At 36.6% G+C, this 6,558-nt stretch overlaps 1 non-coding gene across 1 annotated transcript; it reads right to left on the bottom strand.

The window, feature by feature from the left end:
* Positions 1-6,131: 6,131 nt before the first annotated feature.
* Positions 6,132-6,234, bottom strand: LOC149816785 (small nucleolar RNA R71). The gene has a single exon (XR_016427785.1). It is a non-coding gene; the product is annotated as a small nucleolar RNA R71 (small nucleolar RNA).
* Positions 6,235-6,558: the final 324 nt, after the last annotated feature.

Below are 6,558 nucleotides of genomic sequence, written 5' to 3'. Positions count from 1 at the left end.
CTTTCTCTCTTTTGGGAGGGTACGTCACAAGCTCCTTCATCTTGGAGATGTTTCGATCCTTCTTGGGCGATGGGTTTGGAGATCTTTGGATGATAGCTGAAATTAAATATCTTTTAGGGATTATCGAGAGGTTCATCGCATCTGCCTTCATCTCGACAGTGCTTTGGTCTTTCCCTGGAAGGATCCGTCACAAACTCCGTCATCTTGGAGATGTTTCGAATCTTCTTTGGCCCCGGGGGTCTACTCGCCTAATTCGCCTTCATCTTGACGACAGGTGAGAGATCCCTTTTGCGGATATTTAATTGCAGCTTAGGTGATTTTGAGGAGACAGGGTTTTGATGAATGCTCTCTTTTTCTAGCGCTCATGATATTTTCATTGTCTCGTCTTCACAAGAATAGCCTTTAAAGATGTGCCATTGACTGCGATCAATATCGATCATCTACGGCTTTTCAATAACATTGAATTTTCTTTTCTGGCCATATCGAGGACTTATCCTTCATCCTTTTGGTTGGCCAATAGAAAGAATTTGAATTTTGAATCTCTTTTCGCAAAAGCTTCACTCTTTTGGAAGTAATGCTAAAGGTAAATAGAGATTTGTGCAATAAAGATTCTGAAATCAACAAATACTTTGATTGACAGAATTTTCTTGAGGTCCTGGGTGAAAGAGAGCGTTTGGAGTCCAGCGCAACACATCCGAGACGAAAATTATCCTCTCCTTTCCCCAAAAGAGGCGACTATCAGTTCACTGGAAACAATATCAGTTCAATTAAGAACGACCATCGGTGGGAATAATATCAGTTCAATTAAGAACGACTATCAGTTCTGTGGAACACTATCAGTTCGATGAAGAACGACTATCAGTTCGCTGAACAACGACTATCAGTTCACTGAGAACACTATCAATTCACTTGGAACAATATCAGTTCGATGAAGAACGACTATCAGTTCACTTGGAACACTATCAGTTGAATGAAGAACGACTATCAGTTCACTTGGGAACACTATCAGTTCAATGAACAATGATGATGCAAGAAATGCACATTATGTAAACAAGTTTTTCATGCATTTTGTATCAAGTTTAAGGTTTTAAACTCATGTTTAGATGTATTTTGATAGTAAGGGGCTATGGTTCGAATTTCAGAAAAATCGGAGTTAAAATGAGAGAGTTATGGCTATTTTAGTGTTTGGGCACAGATTTCGAGGTGAATCAGATCCATATCCGACCCAATTAGGTCAATTGGACATTGGATCAATTCTTAAAAAGCCCAAAATCCAACCCACACACATATCCATACCCATTTCAAAAAGTTTTGCAGAAAACCCCTCAGAAAGTGGCGCCTAGTAAAATATTTTTTTATAACCTTGTTTCTGAAAACTATCAAAAGTATAAATTATAGTTTCCAGCAAACCCTAGGCGTCTTTGGCATTAGGATTGGCGCCTCCTACAGTGATTCTAGCTCCAGCACCTTCCAACCTCTCATCCCACTTCATTTCCATCGAAAATTGGGTTTTTGCTTGGAAATCAAGCATTACTCTATCTCTCTTTCCATTCTTTTTCGTTTCTTTAGTATCCTTGCTGCGTTTTCTCACCATTTGATGTGTTTTTGCAGGTGTAGCAGAGGTGGAGACCATTAATCTTGCTTGGAAGTGCGAAACACCCCAACAAGATGAGCCGGCCCTACCTCCATCCGGTTTTCTAAGCCCTCCGATCGCGAATCGGCACCCGTTCCATCTTCGATGGATCTCCAACTAGTTGCAGCTGTAGATATCCTGTTCGTGGTGACATTCCAGCATTCTCGAACCGTTCGGGATGTCAATCCAAGGCCATTGTCCGCTCTCTTCTTCCCCACGATCGTCGGATCGCCCTAGAGGTAGATCTTCTTCTCCCTTTTCTTCTAGCTAAAACCCAAATCGTGTGTGCTTGTTTTCGTGTTTTCTTTTCTGTGTGTTTTCTGTATTTTTCGTGTTTCAACCTTAGTATAGCATTCGTGCACCGACCAGCACGTTAGATCTAGGTGTTGTTTCATTGTTTCATGATTCAAGGATCGATTTTGATTGTTTTTATGCAAAACGTGTAAATCGGCTAGAGGTTCTTCTAGCCGATTTGTTTATTTTTGTTTACAGCGTGTTCTACAATTTTTTTTTTACAGAAAACTTGTTTTAAAAAGTTTACTTTGATTTATTTTGGGCATTGGGGCTGGATCAAAGAACGCTTTTATTGAAAACCAATAAATCGGCTAGATCCATTCTAGCCGATCTTGGTTCATTTTGAGTTTGAGCCTTTGATCGGTTTTTGCAGAAAAACTGGGTTAGTAGACCGCATTTAAATTATATTCAAGTTGAGTTTGCTGAAGATTCATGTGGGTTTGAGTCTATGTTGTCGTGTGATTTGCCTTTCGAACCCTCTTTGAATTAGGATTTCCTTTTTGTTAAGTGCGTGTGTTTAGATTGAGTAATTCGTGTGTGTTGCTGTATGTGTTGCAGTTTAACAGCCTCATCAAATCCATGTTGGTCAATATCATTAGCTTAGGATTAATCTAAATATTGTTTTAGTCATTTTGTGTTTTGGGTGTTGATTGTTATTGAAAATATAAAAATCAAGGTTATCGTTTCCTAGTTGTGGTGTCGTCCGTTCTTGGTAGGGTCTTTCATAAATTGTTATAGTGGTTCTTTTTAGTTCTTTTTAGTTCTTCATGCTATGATAGTGTAGATCTTGTTTTTGAAATTGATTTTCGATAGTTTAGGTTGTTGGTTCTAGTTGGCTATAAATTTAGATGCATGATTTTCATGATAGTCTTAGTGTAACTTGTTCTTTGTCATTTTGATTTTAATTCAGTTTTAGGTATTCTTCTTCCCCAAGGTGGGGCGGCAGCCATTAGAGCTCCAGTCGAGCTCTAGGCTACTTTTGGTAGTTGTAGCATTGTGGTAAGTTTTAGATTTTAGGCAACTGTTTTTAGTGTGTCTAGATACATTGTATTAGGGGAGTTAGTTTTAGACGTTTTAGTGGTAGTTTTAGGAAGGTTGAAATAGTAGAGTAAATGCTTCAAAAAGAAAAACATTTTGACAAACATTGATTGCTCCAAATTCGTTGGATTTTCTTTTAGGCAAGTTTGCAAATTGATTCAAAGAAGGAAATTCAAGATAACATCAAGAATTTTTGGAAAGTTGAATTGAATATTAAATCTTTTCTAAAAAGGAGCTCACGTTTTTGGATAGAGGGATTTAATTGCTTTCCAAACACGTTTGGAAAGTCGAATTCATTGTGGCCCTTGTGGAGCTGGACGGTTTCAACCCTTTGTTGCCCATTTTATTTATCAAGCCATTATATTAACTGTTATCCCATTTGCTTGGACGGTTTTGAGTGTTTTAAAATTTCCAAAGTGAGCAAAGGCAAGTTCTAAAAGTATAACTCCTCTCTATTGGACGATTTTTGGATAGTATAAGTTTTCCAAATTCATTCCAGAGCATTTACTCACATTGATACCCATTTACTTAATAGTATATTTTAGATTTAGAATTACCTGTGTAAGATTAATTGTTCATTAACTCTCGGATTAAGATTGAGTCTCTAATTAGATAAGTTTTAATTACGATTAGTATAGTAAGGTGTTAGGTGTAGAGATTTGTGAGTATTAATTGAATTTGTTATTTTTAATTCATTAGATGTTTATTTTTCAATTCCTAATTTAGGCAGGGTCTAGTCGAGTCAACCTAGCCAGGTGTGGCGTGAACCTAGTTGAACCTAGTCACATATTAAAACCGCCCCATCTTGGTTTTTAGTGGTCTACTTAACTTTAGTTTTAATTCACAGTAGTTTAGTATAAGTTAGTTTAGTCCTTTACTTAATCAACTCAGTTAGATTTTAGAAGTTGGTGTGTATTTAATGTGTAGTTGTTTATTAGGTTTGATTTGACCATTGCATTTAGTTAAACTGTCTTCAGTTCTTATTAATTGTAATTGCAAAGTCATATAGTTAGGTTGTAATTTTAATTACCTTAGTTGCATTTGAATTGGTATTTAAGTTAGCTTTAGTCGTAATTTACCTATTGCATTTCATTCTTATGTTATTTAGCATAATTGCATTTAATAGCTGCATATAAATTGTCATTCAGTACCATTTAGGATTGCATTAGAGTTAGATTGCATTTTTAGTGTTTAAAATAGCTTTATAAAGTGAATAGTGCATTGAATCCGAAACTCGATTTTTGTCTTGTCGCACTATCATCATTTCATGTGCAACAATTTCGAGTTTTCAAAAGATTATTTTTCTATTCTCTTTATTGGTGTGTTAACTGTATGCAGACCAAATTTCAGCTCAATCCGAGTTGGTTTGGTTTGATTTTGAAGTGTTTTGTGAAAACCGCATTTTCTGAATTTTAAATTATAGGACTTTCGATATCCTGATTTTTTCCCTATTTTGAAACGCTTATATCTGGAGTTCCAGATATTGTTTTTCAATTCTGTAAAAACTGTCAATTTGTTTAATCTGTCAGCTGCAGAACAGAACAAATTTCGGGAAAATCAGACTTCGTTTGCTCTGTCAAACAGTGGTTTTCCGATAGCCTGTCAGAATGCTATTTTACACTAGTTAGGGGCAGTTTCGTAATTTTCATAGTTTCGGCAATTTAGACTTGTTTTCCATAATTTCTGCATTTTAGGAGTTGCATCATCATCATACAGCATTAGTAGAGTTAAATTGGTTAATTTTAGAATTAATTTAGTATTTTATTTAATCTGTGCTTGATACATAGCATTTGTTTTGTAATTTTCGTATAATTAGAAATAGTTTTAGTTATTGTTTTAATAGTTAGAATAGAAAACTAACTTTGTATTTTTCTGCATTTTTAGGTTGAAAAGCATATTTAGTGTCCAGGGTTATTGACCAAGTGAGAAGATTCTCTACGTGGCAAAAAGACGGAAATACCCTTGGCGTGGAGCAGAAGACTGATTGCGTGATTACTTTTCTTTTAGTGATTATTTGCAGTTGTATTAACTTTATAATTGTAGGTTGACATTTGTCATTAATAAATTGAATTTTATAGAAATATTGTGGTTAATTCCTGTTCCCTGTGGATTCGACCCGTACTTACCACTTTGTGGAAAGTCGGTTTTTAAATTTTTGGTTGACGATTTTCCAAAGTTTTATTGAAAATACTTGTTTTAAAAAGAGCATTCCAAAATATCAACCAAATTTTGGCGCCGTTGCCGGGGAACGGCGAATTAATTACTTTATTTCTTAGAGTTTGATTTATTAATTTGTTTTAGTTAGTTAATTAGTCGTTTTATTTTTAGTTAGTAGGATTAGTAAGTGAATATAGGATTAACATAGTTAGTAAATAAAGGATTCACGTTCTGTTCTCTCTAAGATTCACTTAAAATTCATTCTGCAAGGAGCGAGTAGACAGGTGGGTTTTAGAAAAACTTAGTTGTGATTTCCTGTATTTATCTTTTCAGTACTTTAGAATAGTTTAATTTGTTATTTCATTTACTTAGTTAAATCATTCTGACATAGTTAGTTTAGCATAGTGTTTAGTGGTTGTTTATTTTGTGTATTTCCATTTTAGTTTTTGTGTTAGTTTATATATTTTTTTTTAGTTAGTTAGGTCATTGGCTTACATATGGTCGTAGTACCAGTGTATGCAGGGTCGACGAGGTCTAGGAACCCCATTACACCCATTTGTTGACAACCCAGAGAGAATTTTACATTCTCATCGACGTTCGGCAACAATGGCTGACATGGATCCTCCACCTCCACCCCCAGTTCTTTCACGCCCTCTGCGGGAATACTTCATTCCCACAAACTATGTTCAGGCATCCTGCATTCGGAGACCCGATGTAGGAGCGCCACATTATGAGATTAAGGCCAGCATTATTCAAATGCTTCCATCCTTTTATGACCTTAGTCATGAGGATCCCTACCGACACTTAGATGAATTCCTCGAAATCTGTTCTACTGTTAAGATACAGAATTTCGATGATGATGCGTTGAGGTTGACTCTATTCCCCTTTTCATTGAAGGACAAAGCCAAGTATTGGCTAAAGTCCTTAGATTCTGTAGAAATAGAGTCATGGGATCAATTGCAACAGGAGTTTCTTCGGAAATATTTTCCCATTGGTCGTACGAACCAATATCGTAGAGCCATCACTAGCTTTTCAGAGCTAGATGGTGAGTGCTTTCATGAGACCTGGGAGAGAATGAAGGATCTCCTCAGGAAATGTCCCCATCATCAGGTGCCGAAATGGCAACTGGTGCAGAGCTTCTATGATGGATTGTCTGACAAGAATCGTCAGATGATCGACTCTTCATGTGGAGGGACATTCATGCTGAAGAGCGAGGATGAAGCATGGAGGTTATTTGATACATTGGCCGAGAATTCTCTCCACCATGCTTCGAGCTCTCATTCTGATAGAGCCACACCCAGCATTCAGAAGAAAGCTGGTGTTCTTGAAATTGGTCCATCTACTGCACTACAGTGCAAGGTAGACATGATTGCTCAGAAGTTGGACCAGCTTCTTTCAGGACCATCCACTACACAGCAGGTGTGTACTCTTTGTGC

Source organism: Nuphar pumila, chromosome 14, assembly GCF_984573655.1.
Source record: "Nuphar pumila chromosome 14, dmNupPumi1.hap1.1, whole genome shotgun sequence".
Classification (NCBI taxonomy): domain Eukaryota; kingdom Viridiplantae; phylum Streptophyta; class Magnoliopsida; order Nymphaeales; family Nymphaeaceae; genus Nuphar; species Nuphar pumila.
The sequence above is the reverse complement of the archived record's forward strand: the minus strand, read 5'-3'. Positions and strand labels throughout refer to the sequence as shown.